We start from the raw sequence: 25,379 nt of genomic DNA on the forward strand, positions 1-25,379 counted from the left end.
GACACTGTCTCACACCACATCCTTCTCTCTAAATTGGAGAGATATCAATTTGATGGATGGACCACTCGGTGGATAAAGAACTGGCTGGATGGCCGCACACAAAGAGTTGTGGTCAATGGCTCGATGTCCGGCTGGAGACCAGTAATGAGTGGTGTCCCTCAGGGATCGGTGTTGGGACCGGTCTTGTTTAACATCTTCATCGCTGACATGGACAGTGGGATTGAGTGCGCCCTCAGCAAGTTTGCCGATGACACCAAGCTGTGTGGTCCGGTTGATATGCTGGAGGGAAGGGATGCCATCCAGAGGGACCTTGACACGCTTGAGAGGTGGGCTGATGCCAACCTTATGAAGTTCAAATGCGACAAGTGCAAGGTCCTACACCTGGGTCGGAGCAATCCCAGGCAAAGAAGAGATTCAGAGCGGCCCTGCAGAGAAGGACTTGGGGGTGCTGGTCGATGAGAAAATGAACATGAGCCGGCAGTGTGCGCTCGCAGCCCAGAAAGCCAACCGTATCCTGGGCTGCATCAAAAGGAGTGTGACCAGCAGGTCGAAGGAGGTGATCCTGCCCCTCTACTCTGCTCTTGTGAGACCTCACCTGGAGTACTGTGTGCAGTTCTGGTGTCCTCAACATAAAAAGGACATGGAACTGCTGGAACAAGTCCAGAGGAGGGCCACGAGGATGATCAGGGGACTGGAGCACCTCCCGTATGAAGACAGGCTGAGGAAGTTGGGGCTGTTCAGCCTGGAGAAGAGAAGGCTGCGTGGGGACCTAGTAGCAGCCTTCCAGTACCTGAAGGGGGCCTATAGGGATGCTGGGGAGGGACTCTTCATCAGGGACTGTAGTGACAGGACAAGGGGTAACGGGTTAAAACTTAAACAGGGGAAGTTTAAACTGGATATAAGGAGGAAATTCTTTCCTGTTAGGGTGGTGAGACACTGGAATGGGTTGCCCAGGGAGGTTGTGAGTGCTCCATCCCTGGCGGTGTTCAAGGCCAGGTTGGATGAAGCCTTGTGTGGGATGGTTTAGTGTGAGGTGTCCCTGTCCATGGCAGGGGGGTTGGAACTAGATGATCTTGAGGTCCTTTCCAACCCTAACTATTCTATGATTCTATTTGTGCCTTTTGCTGAGATACCTTATATCCTTTAAGTCTGAGAAAATGTAACAGGCTTATCGTGCATTCCCTACAGCTGTTTAAGGTTTTGGTGGCTATCAACAGGTTGGCCACATACTGGAGCAAAATTCCTTCCCCAGTGGGCGCCGTCCAGTCCTCATGGCCGGTTGGTTTCCAAATAATGTTGGGCTATTTTTGAAGCCTTGGGGTAACACAGTCCAGTCTAAAACAGTAAACCAAACAAGATTTTCTCTTAGTTTTGTTAACAAAGTATGAGGGTTAGCCACTTAGCCCCGCTAGCCCCATTGTGGCGTGGGGCACAGCATGTGTTTCCACTGGTTGCTTCCACCATAGTAAGCACATGGTGCTTGCCTTGGCATGTTGGTGGGAGTGTGACATCGTCAATCTGCCAGGCCTCCCCATATTTGTACTTCAACCATCATCCTCCATACCAGAGAGACTTTAACTGCTTGGCTTGCTTAATTGTGGCACGTTTAACATTCGTGAATAACCTGGGCAATAGCATCCATTGTTAAGTCCACCCCTTGTTAACGAGCCCATCTGTATGTTGCATCTCTGCCCTGATGGCCTGAAGTGTCATGGGCCCACTGGGCCAAAAATAATTCACCCTTATGTTGCCCATCTAAGTCCATCTGAGCCACTTCAATCTTAGCAGCTTGATCCACTTGTTGGTTTTTCTGGTGTTCCTCAGTGGCCTGACTCTTGGGTACACGTGCATCTACGTGGCATACCTTCACCACCAGGTTCTGCACCCGGGCAGCGATATCTTGCCACAGTGCAGCAGCCCAGGTGGGTTTACCTCTGCGTTGCCAGTTGCTCTGCTTCCATTGCTGCATCCACACACCCCCCCCACACACACACACCCCCCAGAGCATTTGCCACCATCCATGAGTCAGAATAAATTACTGTCCATTTTCTCATTCAGCAATGTCCAAGGCCATCTGGATGGCTTTTACCTCTGCAAACTGACTCTATTCACCCTCTCCTTCAGCAGTTTCTCCTGCTAATACCTGCAGGCTATGTGCTTAGCTCTTTGTTCAAATTGTTATCATATCTTGCCATTAGGGATGTCCCTGCTTAGAAGCAATTTACAGAAGCAGATGTAAGCTGTCTACAGGCCTAAGGCATTGCTTATCATGCCTCACCAGAAGGGCAGGTCCCCACCCACAGAGGGGCCCTCTGCTAAGCGAGCAGTGGTGTTTAAGTGCTAAGTCATACTCATGCTGAAAAGTAAAGTTATTTCAACTAAGGCCTAATGGCTTGGTCTCACCATTACACTTTCACCTGGGGGTTGTATTTCAGGGAGGGACAGGCAGTTGCAGAGCTGATTCTAAGCAGGTTCTGCAGTGCAGGGTTTCTTCAGGGTGTTTGTTCTTGCTGTGGGCACTCTGGTGCGTGGTTTTGTGCTTAATGGGGTTGGAGCAAGTGTGATCTGCCTTTCCAAAAGCCAGAGCACCGTCCCACTGTGCCCAGCCACGTGGTGCTGCAGTCTGGGTGCTCCCTGGGTTGGGGTTCCTGTTGTGTCCGTATATATTATTTTAACTTGTAGCCAGGGCACTGGTTGAGAGTTTGACCTGAACAGGTGTCCTGGGTTCAGCTGTAGCAGTTATTTATTTTCCTTCTTAGTAGCTGGTGCAGTGCTGTGTTTTTGACTTTCAGCCTGGGAACAACACTGATAACACCGGTGGTTTTAGTTGTTGCTAAGTAATGTTTACTCCGATCAAGGACTTTTCGGTCTCATGCTCTGCCAGTGAGAAGGGGCACAAGAAGCCAGGAGGAAGCAGAGGCAGGACACCTGACCCAAACTAGCCAAAGGGGTACTCCATGCCACAGCACATCATGCCCAGTATAGAAACTGTGGGGAGTTACCTGGAATGCCCGGATCACTGCTCGGGTCAGGCTGGGTATCGGTCAGTGGGTGGTGAGCAACTGTATTCTCTCCCCTTGTTATTTCCCTTATCATTATTATTATTGTTTGTAGTAGTAGTGGTTTTGTATGGTACCTTAGTTACTGGACTGTTCTTACCTGAACCCATGGGATTTACATTCTTTTGATTCTCCGCCTCATCCCTCCGGGAGCAGGGGGAGGATGAAGGGGGGGAGTGAGTGAGCGGCTGCGTGGTTCTGAGTTACCGGCTGGGCTTAAACCACTATAGCAGGGCACTCCAAGAGCCTGTCACTGTCCCTATCACAGTTGCAGTCTCAGAGCAGTGTGGCACAACCCTGGCACCCTGACCCTGCACCCAGCTGATATTTGGCTTGCTGGTCTGTTCAGCTGAGGCTGGCAGAGGAACCAGGGCTGTGGGGACCCACTGGTGCTCCCTCAGGGCTCTGCCATGTCCATCCCCATGGAAAAGGCAGTAACAAACCAGTGCTGCCACTGCTCATGCTGCTTCCTGGGAAACCCTTGGGTCCACACTTGCTCCAGCATGCTCAGCACAACTCCACGGCACCGGTGCCATCGGGATTCGTGGGCCTCTACACCTGGGATAACAGCAGGTTGTAGTGCACTGGGTTACATGGAAGGGAGGTGCCATTCCTATGGCCCAAAGCAATACAAAAAGCACACTGATTAGGCCCTACCCTATTATTAGGGGCCCTCATCTTATGACCGCAAAAGCATTCTTTCCATGCACCTTGAGTTTTTCCATCTCCCTGATAGCTTCTTTTCCCTAATTTGCAATGGTAGCATGAGTAATTGTTTGACCTAACTTTTTTCTTTCATTACTGTCTTGGTTGCGGTACACCCTTCATGCTTCCTCAGTAAGCCCTTCAATCTCTCTCTTGTCCTCCGCTCTAAGTTTTTGTAGTTTCTTTCTAATATCATCTGAGGATTGTCCTAGAAAGAGGGATATCAGCTGCTGCCTTCCCTGGTCTCCAGAGGGGTCCATGGTAGTATGCTTTCGCATTGCTTCCTGCAATCCATCAAAAAATTCTCTAGGGGTTTCACCTGTGGTTTTTTTGACAGCATATATAGCTCTCCAAATCATGGACTTGGGAATTGCGTGCTCCAATCCAAATGCAATCCATGTTTGATATATTTTGAGAAGTTGATAATGGTTGGGGTTGTGTCGTGGTTTAAGTCCAGTCAGTAACTCAGAACCATGTAGTCACTCTCTCACTCCCCCTCTTCCTCCCCCCCCACTCCCGGAGGGATGGGGAGGAGAATCGAAAGCATGTAACTCTCACGGGTTGAGATAAGAGCAGTCCAGTAACTAAGGTATAACACAAACCACTACTGCTACCACCAATAATAATAATGATAAGGGAAATAACAAGGGAAGAGAATACAACCGCTCACCACCCGCCAACCGGTACCCAGCCCCACCCGAGCAGCAATTTAGCCCTTCCCGGGTAACTGCCCCCAGTTTATATACTGGGCATGACGTGCTGGGGTATGGAATACCTCTTTGGCTAGTTTGGGCCAGGTGTCCTGTCTCTGCTTCCTCCTGGCTTCCCCTCCTCCCTGGCAGAGCATGAGACTCAGAAAGTCCTTGGTCAGACTAAACATTACTGAGCAGTAACTATAAACATCGGTGTTATCAGTGCTGTTCCCAGGCCGAAACTCAAAAACACAGCACTGCACCAGCTACTAAGAAGGAGAAAAATGACTGCTACTGCTGAACCCAGGACAGGTTGTTATAATTCCATTGTGGTTTAGCTGTAGGGACATAATCATCTGCATTTCCTTGCAACGTTTGTGCAGCAATTAATGCCTGAACATGGGTTCTGGCGGCTTTAAGTACTAGTTCCTTTTCAGTGTCTGTGAGTACATCTAACATTAAATCAATATCTTCCCAGTCCAGGTCTAGGGCTTTAGTGAAGGTTTTGAATTATTTTGCTATGCCTGCGGTATCATCTCTATAGGTCCTTGCTATTGATTTCCAACTTTCTAAATCTCCCATAAAGAAATTAACCTTTAGTCTCATGGGTTCCTCAGGTCCCGCAACTTCCCTAAGGGGGGCTCGCAGCGTGGCTCGCGTCTTCCTGCTTAGCGGCAATACAGTGGAAGGGAGTTTTGTCCCCTTCCCCTCTCCTTGCGCCACTCACATTCTGGAGAAGGGGGAGGAGTTGATGCTTTTTCTGCAGTTTCCCTGGGGCTAACAAAATCTTCAAACATTTCCTCAGGATCCCTCCCCTTGTATTTCAAGCACCTCTGGCCTATAGGGCATGATGAGCAACACCACTTCAATTTCCCTACTCCTTGCTTTTTATTCTCTCTTTCTAGGGTTAATACAAAGGGATCCTTGGGTGCTATGCTTATCCCACACTCTTTCTGCCACTCTGAATGGCCTCGGAGTGTGAAAAACATATCTGCATAAACAACTTCATCCCACTTTCCTTCCCTTCGTAAGAGAAGTATTAACTCTAACATCGTATCATAGTTTAAGGACCTATTTTCTGGCCATTTTTCTCCCCCTTCCAATTTATACAATGGCCACCACTGGTTACAATATTTTATCAAGGCTTTTTTGCTCATGATTCCTCCTGGGGGATCCCTGATTTCCTTCCAGTGTGTTAAGATGCATCCCAGGGGATTTTTAAGCATTATATTTCAACTTTCCTGGTTTCCCATTTTTACTTGCTTTGCTGACTACCCACCTTACTGATTCTTCACTTCATTTCCTCGACAGCAATATACCTTAATTACTTCCACAAACCTATACTTTTCTTCCCATTCAGACCAAATTCCACACCCTGTGCAATAAAAATCCCATTCAAATTTTACCCACAACTTTTCGTTACACCGGATACAACTTAGAACGAAATTTGGCTTACATTTATTCCCAGGATGAAACAAACAAACCTCAGTCTCAGTGTAATATGTATTTTTCTTTTTGTTTCCTCTGTCTCCAGCTGTTTCCCTCATGGGATAACAGAACCGCAGATCAGGACTCTGCACTCGCTTCGTACCTAATTGTACGTCTCACACATAAGTTCACTCATTCCATATCATGCAGTTATAGTTCATTAACTATTTCTTGTTCCAGACGTTATTCAACAGATACAGGGTACCTAATTCAAAGGCTTAAAACATATCCATATGTAATAAATTAGGAGGCTGATAACAATAGCTAAGATTGCACAAATTCCAACCTCTATCCACATATGTGCAAGTGGGACTTTAACCCACAATCCACCAAACAACAATGGGGACTCTAACCCTGAGCACCCATGTACCACTAGCAGATCAGTGCTGCAATACCCAGCATACGACTTATGGGTAACCCAGAACCACAAAGTAAGATTGTGCTTTGAAGTCACGTACCTGTCTCAGGGTCTTGTCTGTTCCTGCGATGATCCAGCAGAGACTGGGGAGTCTCTCCAGAGAACTCTCCTGAGAGTCCCTGGCCCCGGAGCGTCTCACAGCCAAATGGAGAGTCTCGTGCCTGGCTCACCAACTTGATTCAAAGAAATCACCTTACAGTACACACTGTAAAGTAAAGCACAGACCTTCATTGGCACCAGGAACATGTGGGAGTTCAAAACTCCATACATGTCTCCAAAGCACAGCAAATTTCAGGGTTTTTTTATACTTTCCTTTTCCATCTTGGTATAATTTTATCTAAAGCATCCACACATACAATTCTTTAAGTTACATAACTGTGGCTCTCTTATCTTACTGCACACTTGAGTTAGGGCTACAAGGACAGTCTATTGGCTAGCATTAATCAGGATTCTTACAGGTGTTTACCCTTTAGCTTTAGTATTATTGATCAACTGCTAATACCTGCCAGCTAAGTTCTTTGTTCAAATTGTCATCATATTTTGCCATTAGGGATGTCCCTGCTTAGAAGCAATTTACAGAAGCAGATGCAAGCTGTCTACAGGCCTAAGGCATTGCTTATCATGCCTCACCAGAAGGGCAGGTCCCCACCCACAGAGGGGCCCTCTGCTAAAGGAGTGCAGTTGTATTTAAGTGCTGAGTCATACTCATGCTAAAAAGTAAAGTTATTTCAGCTAAGGACTAATGCTATGGTCTCAAAACCCCAGAGCGGCAAGGACAGCTTGGCCACTGGTATTAAACCCACTGGTTCCAACTGCGTGCTCAGGCCCCTCCAGCCCCTTGCCAGGCTCCCAGCTATTCCCTTACACGAGGATTAACACGCAGGGCTGGATGACACATTAAGAATTGGCTGGATGGCCGCATGCAAAGAGTTGTGGTCAATGGCTCAATGTCCAGCTGGAGACCAGTAACGAGTGGTGTCCCTCAGGGATCGGTGTTGGGACCGGTCTTGTTCAACATCTTTGTCAGTGACATGGACAGTGGGATTGAGTGTGCCCTCAGCAAGTTTGCCAATGACACCAAGCTGTGTAGTTCGGTTGATACGCTGGATCATGGATATGCCATCCAGAGGGACCTTGACACGCTTGTGAGGTGGGCTGATGACAACCTTATGAAGTTTAACCATGCCAAGTGCAAGGTCCTACACCTGGGTCGGAGCAATCCCAGGCACAGCTACAGACTGGGCAGAGATTCAGAGCAGCCCTGTGGAGAGGGACTTGCGGGTGTTGGTCAATGAGAAACTTGAGTCGGCTTCAGTTTGCGCTCGCAGCCCAGAAAGCCAACCGTATCCTGGGCTGCATCAAAAGGGGCGTGACCAGCAGGTCCAAGGAGGTGATCCTGCCCCTCTACTCTGCTCTCGTGAGACCTCACCTGGAGTATTGTGTACAGTTCTGGTGTCCTCAACATAAAAGGGACATGGAACTGCTGGAACAAGTCCAGAGGAGGGCCACGAGGATGATCAGGGGGCTGGAGCACCTCCCGTATGAAGATAGGCTGAGAAAGTTGGGGCTGTCCAGCCTGGAGAAGAGAAGGCTGCCTGGGGACCTCATAGCAGCCTTCCAGTATCTGAAGGGGGGCTATAGGGATGCTGGGGATTGCCTATTCATTAGGGACTGTAGTGATAGGACAAGGAGTAACGGGTTAAAACTTAAACAGGGGAAGTTTATATTGGATATAAGGAAGAAATTCTTTACCGTGAGGGTGGTGAGGCACTGGAATGGGTTGCCCAGGGAAGTTGTTCCCTGGTGGTGTTCAACCCGGTTGGACAGAGCCTTGGGTGACATGGTTTAGTGTGAGGTATCCCTGCCTGTGGCAGGGAGGTTGGAACTAGATGATCTTAAGGTCCTTTCCAACCCTAAGTATTCTATGATTCTATGGCATGGGAGCTGCCACTAGGAGCCATGGAGCTGTGGCCATGGGGCACGGAGAGCCCACTCGGGCTAGGCTGGTGACCCAGGTACTGGGTGCCCACACCGGCACTAATGGCACAGGGGGAGTGGGAGGAGAGAGGACCCACGGACCTCGCTGTAGGTGGCAGGTTCATGGCCCAGCAGCCAGAGGCTAGCAAGGAGGCGAAGGTGGTGGGCAAGGGGCAGAGCACCAGGCCAGCTTGGACAGGGCGGCGGCATGGAACCGGGCCCTGCTGGTGGCTGGCGGGGGCGGCACGGGGGAGGGGCCGGGAGCTGCCCCACGCCCGGCGGCAGGTAGGGCATCAGGCCCAGCCCCGCGGCGTCCCGCAGCGCCCGCCCCACTGTCTGGCCCTGCACCACACTCAGCGTGTAGGCACCGGGCGGCGGAGCGGCCCCAGGCCCGGCCCCGCGGGCAACGGGAGCGGCGGCTAGCACAGCCAGCCGCTCCTTCAGGTACAACAGCAACAGCAGCAGCCGCAGCCGCACCAGCGGTGCACAGGTAGCGGCCCAGCAGGAGTCAGCCTCACCCGCCGCCTCGACAGCCAGCGCAGGGGCCCTAACCAGGATGGCATGATGCAGGCCGCGCAGCGCCGCCCAGCCCAGCCCAGCCCAGCAACCACCGCAGCTGCTCCTCCAGTGTTGACACGTTGCGTTTCCAGTCGCAGGGCGTTCACGTGGCCCAGTGGGCAGCCATAGCAACAGCTGTCGTTACGACTCCACAACCCCCACCTGCTATATTGGAGATGCCACAGAAAAGCTATGCGCGGCTCGCCGCTGCCATCTTGGGGTAGTCGGGCGCGGAAGCGTAGGCGGAGCCATGCCGTCCTCCGCCATCTTGGGCGTGGCGGAAGGATGCGGAGGCTTAAGGGGTTTCGCACGGTGTGGTAGTTGTGGTTGTGAGTGGTGTCGTTTCATTGGTGTTGTGCCTCTTCCCAGTGAGGACTGCATTGGTTCCCTTTCCGGGGTGTGAAGCTGGTGGTGTAGGTCTTGTCCCTGCTTCTCACAGGTGTCAGCAGCCCTTCTGGCAGGTGAGGTGTTTTGGGGGAGCTCACACCCCCAAGGCTTGTCCCTACACCCAGTGAAGCACGGAATTGATACGCGGATTGACTCCACAACTCGTTAAAGTTGTAAAGTAGGTATGCTTTTTATTCAGCGCTGAGGTGCATGGGGATAGCTCCTCCAAAGTATGCACACCCAGGGTCGTTTTTCCTTTACATTTATTCTCTTAAGGTATACATATGCATTAGATTACTGATACGCCTATACATATTTAGTATCTATCCCCGCTTCGTATTATAATGAGCTAGAAGGTCCTTTGCGCTTGCGCAGTGCCCCCCCCCCGGTTATGGGCAGGGGTCTCAAGATGAAGTAAATGAGTCTTCCTCCTGTGAGTAGGGGTCTTCAAGATGAAGTAAATGAGTCTTCCTCTTCTTAAACTTTTTACCTTTTAATCTTCACGCATAGCCTTAGGGTTTGGTCCGTATCCCAGCCATAAACTATCTGCTTCTCCCCCTTATCAATAGACTGAGGCATCTGCTTTTCCTTATCAGTAGTTGCTTATCAATAGAACCAAGCCTCTGTCTCCTCCCCTTATCAGTAGTTTGTGCCTTTGTTCTGCTTAGTAGGCATGATAGGTGATTACAACAGATAATACTTTTGTTTAAGCAATTGAATTCCTCTAACCCCCTTGTATATTGGTTAACCCTGCATCAATCCCCCCTTTTCTATAAAGTAAGTAAATTCTTTTACTATATTATTTATGACAGAGCTATCCATGTTCTATCGATTTATGAAGTGATTTTGATATACATTGTATTATGCAAGGTACAATCATTAAAATGAGTAGTCCTATAGCTAAGATTAGAAGGCCTTGTTTACGTATTTCCCTGAACCATCCAGTAACTCCTAGGTTATTTAGCCTTTCATCCAATCTGCCTCCAACACTTTTAAGCTCTTGCATGTTTTCTTGCAATTTTCGCAGCTTAGCATGAATTGATTCAGAATGGTCAGATAAGTTCATGCAGCACATACCTTCGAAATCCTCACGACCATGGCCATGGGCCAATAATAAAAAATCAACTGCTGCTCGGTTTTGTAAAGATGCGTATCTTACACTATCTGTGTCTGTGGCAAGTGAGGATATCACATCTGAAGTTATATTTAATTGCTTAGCTGCCCAGCATGCCAAACGATGTATATCTGCCAATGCTTTCCCCGCAGCTATACCTGGTACAAATAATGTCGCCAAAAATCTTGCTGTGCGATTCCAGATTCTTAAAGTGGAATTGCAATTCGGGCCTAATTGCTCAACGGATCATTTGTCTCTGTGGAGGCTGCCCTTCATGTCCTGGACTAAATGCCTTTTGGAGGCTGCAAACAGGGACAATTTACCTAGATAACATGGTCCTCCAAAGGGTTTGGAAGGAATTCCTGGCCATGCTCGGTCTCCACATATCAAGAAATATCCTGGGGATAGAGCTTTGGGTATTTTATCATTGTATCGTAACATTGGAGATGATCCTGAGCAGTAAGCGGTTATATTATGATACCGTGTCTTCCCGCTAGTTACTTTGGTCTCAGAGACTTTGCTTGACCACGTATTAAAAGTTATACAGCTCAGATCCCAAGAGTTGGAGTTCTTGCGTTGGGATAGTGGAATGATTTAAGTTATACCCATTTGGGCTGATGCAACCGTCTAATCGATCCCTCGAGCTCTCTTGACCTTTTAGATTATTGTGGTAAGATTTAAAATTGAGTCATTTCTTACCCATCCCTGAAAATCAAAGGGGCTCAAGTATGGTATACCAATTAGGCATGTTTGGAAAAGATTTCCCACCTGTGCTAAGGTCAGACAGAAATCAGTAACCCCAGTCTTGTTTGCCCACGTGAGCCAGACATTTGTGTTCAACCCCAGTACTGATGTTTCTTTTTCTATGGCTTGGACCATGGTATAGGTATAAAGGATTAATATCAATAACTGCTTCATTTTACCTAACTATGCTACTTAAATATATGTCTATTATAATTGGGCCAAGCTTCATGCAATATGTGTAGCACTTGCACTACACTATCCTTATCTCATATCCAGGTAATAAGTGATACCCGGATTTATATTCTGATTACAATTGCAACATTGTGTTGACACCCATGGATCACTCTATCTTTCGCGAGTTAGTTTTAATTTCAGTCTGTTATTACCGCTTGATGTGATTTTCCAGGGAGCCTTTGGAGCCTTCTTGACTCGAGTATGATGAATCCAGACATTTTGTTCTCTAATTTTGATAGCTGTGAAAGTTGTGAGTAGTACTTGGAACGGCCCTTTCCACCTTGGTTCGAGATCTTCTTCCCCTGTGGGTCTGAAAGATTTTATATACACATAATCTCCAGGTTGTATATTATGTATAGGACTATCCAGTCCTCTGTTTCGAGTTAAAGCCACATGTTTTTCAATTTTCCTGAGTTGTTTTCCTAACTCTATTATATAGTTATTCATAGTCTCTTCTCCCACTTGGAGAGACGTTCCCTGTCGGACTCCATATGGTCTTCCATACAGAATTTCAAAAGGGCTCAGCCCTTCTCGAGTTCTTGGTTTAGTTCGAATTCTCAACAGAGCTAATGGAAGTGTCTGGGGCCAAGGTAGACTGGCCTCCTGACCCAATTTCACAATTTGTTGTTTAATTAGATGGTTCATTTTTTCCACCTGACCACTTGACTGAGGGTGGTAGGGAGTATGAAGTTGCCGATCAATACCTAAATGTTTGTTAATTTGTTGTGCCACTTTTGAAACAAAATGTGGTCCTCTGTCTGAAGATATAGTGGCTGGAACTCCATATCGTGGTATTATTTCCTGTAACAAGATCTTTGTTACCTCCTGGGCTTGTGCGTTTCTAGTTGGAAAGGCCTCTGGCCAACCTGAAAAGGTGTCTGTTAGTACTAACAAATGTCTGTACCCCCTTTTTCTTGGCAGTTCCGTGAAGTCAGTCTGCCATTGTTGGCCTGGTCCATTACCTCTGCCAATTTGGCCTATTTAAAGTTTGGGAGTAATCTTGGGGTTTGTTTGAAGGCAAAGATCACATTGTTGAGTTACTTGTTGGATGGTAGCATATAAATTTCTAGCTATGATTTTGTTTATTAAGTATTTATGTAAGACATCCACTCCCCAATGTGTTTTCTGATGCTCATTTTTATAAGGGCCCATAACAAAGAGGAGGGGACAATTATTTTCCCTTGTGGTGTGCGAGCCCACCCCTCCTTATTTAGTATTCCATCCTGATCTGTGATTAATTTTTGATCTTCCTTATTGTAATTTGGCTTACCTTCTAAAGGAATGTTCCCATCAGAAATTAAGGCTCCTTCAATAATTACCTCTCCTTTTGCTGCTTCTTTTGCCTCTCTGTCCGCCAGCTCATTTCCTTCCTCTAATTCTGAGCTCACCTTCTGGTGTGCCTTGATGTGCATAATTGCCACCTTCTCAGGTAGTTGGACCGCTTCCAACAGTCTCAGTATTTCTTGTGCATGTTTAATGTTTTTTCCTTGTGAATTCAACAGCCCTTTTTCTTTCCAAATATCTCCATGTGCATGCACAACTCCAAACGCATATCTTGAGTCTGTATAGATGTTTATATTTTCCCCTTTTGCTAGTTCCAGAGCTCTAGTTAGAGCGATCAGTTCCACCTTTTGTGCGGAGGTGTTTATTGGTAGTGGTCCAGATTCTATTACTTCTCTGCAAGTGGTGATCGCATATCCAGCATGTCATTTTCCACTGATGACATAGCTGCTTCCATCAGTAAACCAGGTTTCTGCGTCGTCCAAAGGGGTATCTTTCAGGTCTGGACGGCTGGAATATGTGGCCTCAATAGTCTCCAGGCAATTGTGGTGTACTGGTTCTCCTTCGTTTCTGCTGAGGAAAGAAGCTGGGTTGACAGTGTTAGTTACCACTATTTCTACATCATCTTGCTCCACCATGACGGCTTGATATTTCAGAAACCTTTGTGGGAAAAGCCAGTGCCCGCCTTTCACTTTCAGCACTGCAGACACTGTATGGGACACCACCATAGTCATTTTCTGCCCCAAGGTGAATTTTGGATGTTTAGTACAATTGCTGCAACGGCCCTGAGGCATCCAGGCCATCCTTCAGCTGCAGAGTCCAATTGCTTAGAAAAATAAGTAACTGCTCGCCAGTACAGGCCCAAGTCCTGTGCTAGTATTCCTAAGGCAATTCCTTGTTTCTCATGGAAGAAAAGAAAGAACAGTTTACTCACATCTGGGAGTCCTAAGGCTGGTGCTGACATCAAGGCGTTTTTTAATTGATGGAAGGCTCAAGTGGCTTCCTTTGTCCACTGAAGATTCTTGTTGTAGTGCATATAGAGGCTTAACAATTAGTCCATGATGGTAGATCCACAGTCTACACCATCCTGTCATACCGTCCAGGCCACACAGGCTTCTTCTGTCTGGGTAGCTATTAGGATGTCGTCTATGTACTGCAATAACTTCCCTTCTTCCGGTGGGGCTTCCCAGGACTATGAGTCTTTTGAAAGTTGTTCTCCAAACAGGGTGGGGCTGTTCTTAAATCCCTGAGGCAACACCGTCCACCTGAGCTGGATTTTGCACCCACTCTTAGGGCTTTCCCATTCAAATGCAAAGATTTTCTGGCTGGCTTCATGGAGAGGGAGGCAAAAGAAAGCATCCTTCAAATCTAGAAGGGTAAACCAAGTTAGCTCTGATGTTAAGCATGTTAGCAAAGTGTATGAATTTGCTACTACAGGGTAAGGATCCTCAGTTATTTTGTTAACAGCCCATAAGTCCTGTACCACCCGGTATGACCCATCAGGTTTACAAACAGGTAAAATAGGGGTGTTAAAATCAGATTGGCACTCTTTTAGCAGTCCTAGCTGTAGGAAATTTTTAGTCATTTGGAAAAATTCCTTCCCTATCTTCCCTCTTCAGGGGGTATTGTTTAATCCTGACTGGCTGTTTTCCCTCTTTGAGCTTAATCTGTATCGGGGGGTGCATTTTTGGCCCTTCCAGGTATGTTTGTAGCCCATACCCCTGGGAATACCTGATCCAGTATATCTTCAATCTGACTTCTCCCTCAACATGATTAGTGATCAAAATTAATCTTTCACATCTTTATATACTGTTGGTCCTTTACTTTTAAAGTGATCTCGCCTCCTTTGAAAATAATGGTGCTCCCAAGTGTTCTAACAAATCTCTCCCCAAAAGAGCTTTTGGGGAGTTAGGCATATACAAAAACTTATGGATGCCCCATTATTTTCCCATTTGATATTTTAATAGTTTACAAAATAAGCCTTTTCACCTTGGCCAGTCGCCCCTTTTACCATAATATAATCATCCCCCAAAGGCATTAAAGCTTTGTTTAAAACTGAATACGTTGCGCCCATATCAACCAAAAATTCCAATTCCTTTTTTTTTTTTTTTTTCTTTCCGTCCCCTAGCTCCATTATAACCGGTGGATCTGCTAGGGAAGATTCCCCTGGTCCCCGTCAGTCTAGTTCCAATTTAGTCACCGGAGTCACCCCATGGCACTCCTTCACCAGGGCAGTCTCACTTCCAGCGTCCAAACTCCTCATATCACGCACACCGATCAGGTTCCACAGAAGAGGAGCCCACTCCTCCACCTTTGCCTAACATTCTTAACCAGCGCAGCCGTGGCTATAGCACGACCCAGCTTTTTCTTTTCTACCTGTTTCCAATTCCTATACACTCTCCATGCTTCCTCCTTCACTCCCGTCCACATTTATTCAACAACCCCTCAGTCCCGTCTGTCAACATGTCTGTTTGTCTGCCCCAGCACCCATCCCATGCTCGAACACAGGAACTGCGGGAACTCCCCTCCTTTCCCCCTTGGTTTTTCCTTTTTTATTTATTTATTTGTATTTTTTCACAGGTGCTCACCCTGCTCTGCAGGGGTTACAGATGCCTGCCTCTGCAACAGCACTTCTGGTTTAACGCCTTCTTAACTCTGAATGTGAATGTGCTGCTTGTTGCCAGTGACAGTCACCTCTTCCTCCTTATGAATATCAGATAAGACAGATGCAGAGGGTGCTCCTCTTGGAGGTACCTCTGATACGTCATTTTCCATCCTGTCTTCCTGATTACTCTGGTTTTTTTCTTAACTTTAAACATCATTCCCCCAATATCACAAGCTGAACAACATCTCTCCAGATTAGCTTTCTGGTTTTCCCTGTCCTTTTCCACAGCCAATATTAAGGAATCTGATGGAGCTATATTAATTTTGCATTCCGTCTTGTGGAGACGTGGCTAACAGAGAAAGGCCACGTTCCCATCAACGAGCTGAAATAGAACATTTGTTTAGAGAATGGTGCAGACTTACTAGCACCAGATAATGAGGAACTGAGGGACATCTGGAGGGAAGCGCCATGCTCTGGCCAATTACAGGCAAGGACACTAACTAATCAACAAGATAAGCACATAAAAATAGAGGATATAAAAGTACACAGTTTAACCGCAAAAATAATGAGCTTACGCAATGCCTTACTTATGCCAGAACCAATCAAGTGCCTAGTATTTGCATATTCATGTATTACTGTTGCTATATTAACCGGAGGTAGAAGCCCAATAAACGAATCACGCTTATGGATCACAATGGTCATGTCTTGATTCCTCCCTGCTGCGACACCGTCTGTCACCCCGGGTGGTTTCTTAAAGTGAAAAACATATATCTGCATACATCATCCCATTTTCCTTGCCCCCTCAAAACAACATTAATTGTAACAATGTATTATAGTTCAGAGTTTCATTTTTAGGCCATTTTTCCTGATCTTCTTAAGTATACAAAGGCCACCATTGGTTACAATATTTTACCAACCTTTTCTTGTTTACTGAGCCCCCAGGAGACCCTCCCAGTTCTCTCCAATTTGCCAAAATGCACCCTAAAGGACTCTTCTTCAAGATCTCTCCACTCGGCTGATTTTCCATTATCAATCTCACATTCACACACACACACGGGATCCCACAGACACACTCCACACAGTTACAACACTTGAGACAGAGACTAAAGTTCAATCAAACAAACAACAATTAATAACACAGTTATAACAGCCTGTCACAGCCTGTCACCAATACCAAAATCATTACTGTAACAATCCACAAAATAAGTTGAATACCAATAAGACCCAAAACCATTTCCACAAGACACCCCCTCTGTCTTGTGGGACCCAAACCGCAAGATGCCCCCTGCTTCTTGTGGGTGTATACCAAACAGACACTAGCAGCCAGGTATATGCAAGACAAGTAATTAAAACATTATTAAATGAGATAATACCTTGTTTCGGAGTACCAGCAGCAATTTATTCCAATCGAGGCTTGCACTTCAGTGCAAAATTGTTACAGGAACCAAATGGCTCTAGACAGGTTATTGGCTTCACAAGGAGGGGTTTGTTCCATAATCAATGGTTCCTATATAGATCAAAGTGGCAGAATTGAAACAGATCTGGAGGAAATTTGGAAACAAACTGAAATATTTCATGAAATGACCAAGGATGATACCTCTTGGGGTTCTGGAGAAACAGGGGAAAAGTTAACTTCATGGTTACGTAATCTCTTCTAGTTGAGGCAACTGGTTGCCTAACTGTTTTAACACTGATTACTTGTGGCATGATACAGCGTTCTTTTTGGTGTTGTAAAAGGTCCATAATTGATTATGAAGATTGGAAAAGACATAAGGTTAGACAACAAGTTGAAAGTGGTAAATACTTTGCCAGAACTCCTGAGTAAAATGGAGTTATATACATAGCAAAAGAATTTGCAAAGGTAAAAGGGGGGACTTGATATAAGGAAAGCAACTGCTGGGAAAACATAGGGTTAAGATACTTTTAACTTAGGTCTAAGATAGAGAACAATGTTTGTGTTGTAAGTCTGTGGTGTGATAACAGAATTTAGTAGTCTTACTAACAAGAGTGAATTATTTCTTTCCATCCTTCTAATGAGTGTGATAAACACATTAATGTATTGGCTTTCGCAAGTCATAGGTGTGATTATGTGGATATAACTGTACGAGTTTACAATAACAGAAACAAAGCTCGCTAAAGACACAAGATTAGACAACAAGTTAAAAAGGGTCAGAACTCTTGAATCACATAGCAAAAGAATTTGTAAAGGTAAAAGAAAGAAGGGGGTGGGCTTGATATATGAAAAGCTAGTGCCTGGAAAACATAGAGTTAAAGTACTTTTTAGCTTAACAGGCTGTAGAAAGAGAATAATGTTTATGTTGTAAGTCTGTGGAATGCGGTGGCTCCACTAAACATGAGTTAATTGTTTCACACTACTCTTCTAAAGTACCTTTAGCTTTAAAGAACAATGTTTGTGTTGTAAGTCTGTGGTGAGATAACAGGATTTAGTGGCCCCACTAAACAGGAATGAGTTATTTCACACCATCCTTCTACTTATCAGTTAGTTTAGAGACAGAGCCTCCCAAACATCTGCTAGCTTGGGATACTCCTTGTCTGCACATCCTGCAATAAATTTTGCAGGAAGGTTATGATATGTGGATTGACTCCACAACTTGTTAAAGTTGTAAAGTAGGTATGCTTTATTCAGCGCTGAGGTGCATGGGGATCGTTCCTCCAAAGTATGCACACCCAGGGTCGTTTTTCCTTTACATTTATTCCCTTAAGGCATACATATGCATTAGATTACTGATACGCCTATACATATTTAGTATCTGTCCCCGCTTCGTATTATAATGAGCTAGAAGGTCCTTTGCGCCTGCGCAGTGCCCCCCTCTGGTCATGGGCAGGGGTCTCAAGATGAAGTAAATGAGTCTTCCTCCTGTGGGCAGGGGTCTTCAAGATGAAGTAAATGAGTCTTCCTCTTCTTAAACTTTTCACCTTTTAATCTTCGCGCATGGCTTTAGGGTTTGCTTGGTATCTCAGCCATAAATCATCTGCTTCTCCCCCTTATCAATAGACCCAGACATTCGCATTTCTTTGTCAATAGTTGCTTATCAGTAGAACCAGGCCTCTGTCTCCTCCCCTTATCAGTAGTTTGTGCCTTGTTCTGTTTAGTAAGCATGATAGGTGTTTACAACAGACAATACTTTTGTTTAAGCAAGGAATTCTTCTAACTCTCTTATACAATCCCCTGTATTGTTCCCTTGTACATTTATTAACCCTGTATCAATCCCCCCTTTTCTATAAAGTGAGTAAATTCTTTTACTCTTCAGACAAGTTCCTCTTTCAACCAATTCTTGCGGAAGGTATCTCTCAGCACCTTATTATGTGTATTTGATAGAGAGTTCAAAATCATTATGTGTTGTAGCATTTGCCAGTTCCAAACAAATAATTCAATAGACAATATGAAACTAATACTAACTAACATTAGAAGAACAATAATGGGGTGACACAACGTATTCAGTATGCCAGTTGCAGTTGGTGGTCATCCCAAAGGTACATTTCACCAGTGGTGGCTTGTATCTGGTCCTACCCTTAGTAGGACTCTGCTTATTTCTTCCATATTATGATGGATGCCTGTTTTTCTGGACCCCTCTTATCAGGTCTGGATTTTATCAGTTGGTGGGATATAACTGGTGCTGAATATGCAAAGTCACACCCAGTGATCTTAGTAAAATTATAAAAACAAAATTAGAATGATTCTTAACAGTCATGATTTCATTATCATTATCTATTCTCACAAAAGCACAAGCAGTTCTTAAGCACACACATACACAATATATACAAGTACAATATATACAAGTACAGTCCTTTGAGTAATGTCTGGATGGATTTCAAAATGATAAATGCCTTGTACTGTATCAAGGCATATCAATTGCGTTTCTTCTCAGGCCTTCACAGTTCTAGTTGGAAAGGCTTCTGGCCAATCTGAAAAGATATCCGTTAGAGCCAACTGTCCTGGGTTCAGCAGTAGCAGTCATTTTTTCTCCTTCTTAGGAGCTAGTACAGTGCTGTGCTTTGATCTTTTGGCCTGGGAACAGTGCTGATAACGCCAATGTTTTCAGTTGCTGCTCGAATGTTTGGTCTGGCCAAGGACTTTCTGAGCCTCATGCTCTGCCAGGGAGGAGGGGAGGCCGGGAGGAAGCAGAGACAGGACACCTGACCCAAACTGACCAAAGAGGTATTCCATACCACAGCACGTCATGCCCAGGATGTAACGGGGAGTTACCCGGAAGGGTTGAGACTGCAGGGTTGGAGGAGGTATCGGTCGGTGCTCTGCTGGGGGGAGTGGGGCGAGTTATTGGTCGACTGGTGTTGAGGTGTTGTATTCTTTCCTCTTGTTATTTCCTTTATCATTATTATTATTGGTGGTAGCAGTAGTGATCTGTGTTATACCTTAGTTACTAAACTGTTCTTATCTCAACCCGTGGGAGTTGCATTCTTTTTGATTCTCCTCTTCGTCCCTCCAGGAGCAGGGAGAGGGCAAGAACGGGGGGGGAGTGAGTGAACGAGGTTTGTGGTTGGGTTTAAACCACGACACCAACAAATATCTATACCCCCCTTTTCTTGGCAGTTCTGTAAAGTTGATCTGCCACTGTTGTCCTGGTTTGTTGCCCCTCCCAATTTGACCCATTTTGAGTTTAGGATTACTTTTGGGGTTTGTTTGGAGGCAGAGATTACACTGGTGAGTTACCTGTTGAATAGTAGCATACAGAGTTCTAGCCATAATTTTGCTTATCAAATATTTATATCGACTCCCCAGTGTGTTTTGATGTGCATTCTTTACTAAGGACCATAACAAAGATGAGGGAACAATTATCTTTCCCTGTGGTATACTAGCCCACCCTTCATCTTGACCTATAATTAATTTCTGATCTTCTTTATTATAGTTTGGCTTACCTTTTAGAGAAATTTTCCCATCAGGAATTAAAGCTCCTTCAATTGTTACCTCACCTTTTGCAGCTTCTTTTGCCTCTCTGTCTGCCAGCTCATTTCCCTCCTCCAATTCTGAGCTCACCTTCTGGTAAACCAAGTTAGCTCTGATGTTAAGCGTGTTAGCAAAGTGTATGAATTTACTATTACAGGGTAAGCATCCTCAGTTATTTTGTTAACAGCCCATAAGTCCTGTACCACCCGGTATGACCCATCAGGTTTACAAACAGGTAAAATAGGGGTGTTAAAATCAGATTGGCACTCTTTTAGCAGTCCTAGCTGTAGGAAATTTTTAGTCATTTGGAAAAATTCCTTCCCTATCTTCCCTCTTCAGGGGGTATTGTTTAATCCTGACTGGCTGTTTTCCCTCCTTGAGCTTATCTGTATCGGGGGGTGCATTTTTGGCCCTTCCAGGTATGTTTGTAGCCCATACCCCCGGGAATACCTGATCCAGTATATCTTCAATCTGACTTCTCCCTCAACATGATTAGTGATCAAATTTAATCTTTCACATCTTTATATACTGTTGGTCCTTTACTTTTAAAGTGATCTTGCCTCCTTTGAAAGTAATGGTCGCTCCGAAGTGTTCTAATAAATCTCTCCCCAAAAGAGCTTTTGGGGAGTTAGGCATATACAAAAACTTATGGATGCCCCATTGTTTTCCCAATTGATATTATAATAGTTTACAAAAATAAGCCTTTTCACCTTGGCCAGTCGACCCTTTTATCATCATATAATCGTCCCCAAAGGCATTAAAGCTTTGTTTAAAACTGAATACGTTGCGCCCGTATCAACCAAAAATTCCATTTCCTTTTTTTTTTTTTCCTTTTGCCCCCTAGCTCCATTATAACCAGTGGATCTGCTAGGGAAGATTCCCCTGGTCCCCGTCAGTCTAGTTCCAATTCAGTCACCCGATCTACCCTATGGCACTCTCCCCACCAGGGCAGTCTCACTCCCAGCGTCCAAACTCCTCATAGTACTCACACCGATCAGGTTCCACAGAAGAGGAGGTCACTCCCCCACTTCTGCCCGAAGTTCGTCCTCCACCAGTTTCAAAGCAACCACCGCAGCCATGGCTATGGCACGACCCAGCTTTTTCTTTTCTACCTGTTTCCAATTCCTATACACTCTCCATGCTTCCTCCTTCACTCCCGTCCACATTTATTCAACAACCCCTCAGTCCCGTCTGTCAACATGTCTGTTTGTCTGCCCCAGCACCCATCCCATGCTCGAACACAGGAACTGCGGGAACTCCCCTCCTTTCCCCCTTGGTTTTTCCTTTTTTATTTTATTTATTTTTTTTTTTTCCACAGGTGCTCACCCTGCTCTGCAGGGGTTACAGATGCCTGCCTCTGCAACAGCACTTCTGGTTTAACCCCTTCTTAACTCTGAATGTGAATGTGCTGCTTGTTGCCAGTGATAGCAATTTCCTCCTCCTTATCAATACCTGATAGGACAGAGGCAGAGGGTGCTCCTCTCGGGGGTACCTCTGATACATAATTTTCTTGATTACTGTCCCAATATCACAGGCTGAACAACATCTCTCCAGCTTAGCTTTCTGTTTTTCCCTGTCCTTTTCCAAAACCAAAATTAGGGATCTGGCAGAGTTATATTAATTTCACATTCTGTCTGCCACTCCAGGTGCTTTCTTAAAGTGAAACATATCTGCATACATTACTTCATTGCATTTTCTTGGCCACCTCAAAACCAACATTAATTGTAAAAAATGTATTATAATTCAGAGTTCCATTTTTAGGCCATTTTTCCTGATTTTCCAAAGTATATAAAGGCTACCATTGGTTACAATATTTTACCAACGTTTTCTTGTTTACCGAGCCCCCAGAAGAACCTCCCAGTTCTTTCCAGTGTGCCAAAGTGTAACCCAATGGGCTTTTCTTCAGAATTCCCTTGTTTTGACCAGCTCCCATTTCAAACAATCTCTTACAAATCTCTATAGCTTCTCTTTCCCAGTGCTCTGCAAATGCACTTAAAAATATGAGAGCACCTACACACAAGTTTTATGATATTCTCAGGGGATTCAGTAAGATAGTATCTCTGGGTTCTGCAGATCAGCTCCCCTGTCGTTAGATCATAGTTTCAGTTCCAGCAAGATTTACACTGCCCTAGTATCCACGGCAGGTTCCACTGTTCAAAAGTTATTATGCACTCATGTGTCAGGTTACGAAGTTTTTCCTAATATCCCCCCGTGGATTGTCCCAAAAAGAGAGACATTAATTGTTGTATTCCCATTTTATTTTCTCCTTTGTAACCACATCTTCTCAAATTTTCTTTGATACCTTTTATAAACCCTTTCTCACTTTTCCTTTCTAACTTCCCAGAAGTCCTCCAGGATTTTGTGGCTTTTCTCCACAAACCCACCAGCGTTTCATAAGACACCCCCAGCAGTATCTGCCCCGCTACCCTGAGTGGCTATAAAAGTGGGATACACACTAAAAGCACTGCCACAATATCCACGTGAAATGCCACCCCTCACATACAGTTACACTCCCACAAGGCACATACTCCCACAGGGCACACAGCCACAATATCCACGTGGAATGCCACCCGTCACATACAGTTACACTCCCACAAGGCACATAGGGAATTCCCTTGCCCTTGTATTTCGTAAAGCTATCCACTGCGGGAGGGGTAGCCGGACCTTCCCCCGCTTTCTGAGCTGCTTGATGGTTATACACAGACAAGACACAGGACAGAAAAACATAAACGCTTCGTCCGTCTCCGGCCGCTCCCCTCGCGGAGACACGGAACCGCGGATTAGGACTCCACACTTGCTTCGTAGCTATGCTATGTCTCAGTCACACAGAAACACATGGGATCCCACACACTCACACTATGTTTCCGCTTACCCTTCTCCTGCCTCTTATGGTAGCAGGTCCGTCCTGGTTCTCAGAATCTGAGATGCAGTGGAGACCTGGTGGGTTCACCTACCCTTCACCTGCTTCCCTTAGCAGGTCCGTCCTGGCTCCCAAAACTTGGGATGCAGCGAAAACCCGGGCTCGCCCGATCTGCCTTCAGGATCGCTCGCGGCCGCGCTATCGGTCAACGAGCCCCCAGCTTGCAAGCCCTACCTGCCAAGGGGAACTCCGCTGTGAGCCAGACGTCTCTGCACGCCTTACCAGCAGCCCCGGGCCACGCGTACACCTTACAGGCCCCCTAAAGTACCTCAATTCCAAGCATACCATTTCTCCGCAGGCAGCCGGCACAGGTTGTTGTCTGTCCCCGCAGTGAGCGGATGAGAAGTGGAGGTCCTCCAGGCAAACAGCCTGGGGCGCCTAGGATGTCCGCCCCTCAGCCGAACAGAGGCCTCCTGGCTGGCTCGCCAAATTGATACGCGGATTGACTCGTTAAAGTTGTAAAGTAGGTATGCTTTATTCAGCGCTGAGGTGCATGGGTATAGCTCCTCCAAAGTATGCACCCCCAGGGTCGTTTTTCCTTTACATTTATTCCCTTAAGGCATACATATGTATTAGATTACTGATACGCCTATACATATTTAGTATCTGTCCCCGCTTCGTATTATAATGAGCTAGAAGGTCCTTTGCGCCTGCGCAGTGCCCCCCTCTGGTCATGGGCAGGGGTCTCAAGATGAAGTAAATGAGTCTTCCTCCTGTGGGCAGGGGTCTTCAAGATGAAGTAAATGAGTCTTCCTCTTCTTAAACTTTTCACCTTTTAATCTTCGCGCATGGCTTTAGGGTTTGCTTGGTATCTCAGCCATAAATCATCTGCTTCTCCCCCTTATCAATAGACCCAGACATTCGCATTTCTTTGTCAATAGTTGCTTATCAGTAGAACCAGGCCTCTGTCTCCTCCCCTTATCAGTAGTTTGTGCCTTGTTCTGTTTAGTAAGCATGATAGGTGTTTACAACAGACAATACTTTTGTTTAAGCAAGGAATTCTTCTAACTCTCTTATACAATCCCCTGTATTGTTCCCTTGTACATTTATTAACCCTGTATCGGTTACACTGTTTTAAACCTTTTTTTTAAAACCTTTTTTAGTTATCAGAAGAATTACAGATATTGTTTTTTTTCAGCTACTTGTGTGATTACTGGTGCGTCCAACTGTGCCAAAGGTGAAAATTACACTGTGAGGAAGACTGCTTACTTCATCTTGAAGACCCCTACTCACAAGAGGAAGACTGCTTACTTCATCCTCAAGACCCCTGCCCACAATCACTGCAGAGCAGTGCGCAGACGCCAAGAGGAGGAGACTTATGATAACAAGTTCTTGGAGCTAGTTATAATATTCCTCGCCTATATGCAGGAATTATGAATATGTATGTAACTAATGTAATAGTGAAAGTATATAAACCTGTAACAAATACTAATCACTTGCACCTCTGGCTACGGTCATGCACCCAGTGCTGTTCCTTTTGCTTTATTGACTTTGTCCCTCAATAAAACCTTGTTATCTTGTTTAGAGGAGTGAGTTCGTATTTCACATGAGTGACCATCCTTCTAATTATCAGTTAGTTTGGAGACAGTGACTCCCAAACATCTGCTAGCTTAGGATACTCCTTGTCTGCCCTATCCCGTTCTGCTTGCAGTAAATTTTGTACAAAGGTCACACTGTTCTAAATCTTTGCCAGCTATCAGAAACTTGCAGATACGATTGGTTTCTGCTAATTTGTGATTACTGGGACTTCCAACTGTGCCAAAGGTGAAAAGTGCACCCTGAGAAAGACTGCTTACATCATCTTGAAGACCCCTGCCCACATGAGGAAGACTACTTACTTTATCTTGAAGACCCCTTCCTACGACCATCGGATGGCAGTGCGCAAGCGCCAAAAGGGAGGAGACTTATGATGATGAGGGGGTCATTAAGAGCAGCCAACATAGTTTTACCAAGGGGAAGTCATGTTTGACCAACCTTATAGCCTTCTATGAGGAAGTAACTAGGTGGATGGATGATGGTAGAGCAGTGGATGTGGTTTTTCTTGATTTCAGTAGGGCATTTGATACTGTCTCCCACAGCATCGTCATAGATAAGCTAAGGAAGTGTGAGCTTGATGATCAGGTAGTGAGGTGGCTCAAGAGCTGGTTGAAGGGAAGAAGGCAGAGAGTTGTGGTCAATGGGGCAGAATCTAGCTGGAGGTCTGTGACTAGTGGGGTACCTAAGGGGTCGGTGCTGGGACCAGTGCTGTTTAATATTTTCATCAACGACCT

The 25,379-nt window shown here is 45.6% G+C and overlaps 2 long non-coding RNA genes across 3 annotated transcripts; one reads left to right on the top strand and one right to left on the bottom strand.

The window, feature by feature from the left end:
* Nucleotides 1-1,252: 1,252 nt before the first annotated feature.
* On the bottom strand, nt 1,253-9,140 carry LOC136004371 (uncharacterized). The gene is made up of 3 exons (XR_010608418.1): nt 9,060-9,140; nt 6,403-6,567; nt 1,253-1,335 (listed from the first exon to the last, which is right to left on the bottom strand). It is a non-coding gene; the product is annotated as an uncharacterized LOC136004371 (long non-coding RNA).
* Nucleotides 9,141-9,195: 55 nt separating this feature from the next.
* On the top strand, nt 9,196-24,633 carry LOC136004368 (uncharacterized). Of its 2 annotated transcripts, none has more exons than XR_010608413.1 (3): nt 9,196-9,462; nt 23,408-23,572; nt 24,248-24,633. It is a non-coding gene; the product is annotated as an uncharacterized LOC136004368 (long non-coding RNA). The 2 variants fall into 2 exon arrangements; XR_010608412.1 differs by lacking the exon at nt 9,196-9,462 and adding an exon at nt 19,498-19,581.
* The last annotated feature ends 746 nt before the right edge of the window (nt 24,634-25,379 follow it).

This window comes from Lathamus discolor, chromosome W (genome assembly GCF_037157495.1).
Source record: "Lathamus discolor isolate bLatDis1 chromosome W, bLatDis1.hap1, whole genome shotgun sequence".
NCBI classification, from domain to species: Eukaryota; Metazoa; Chordata; class Aves; order Psittaciformes; family Psittacidae; genus Lathamus; species Lathamus discolor.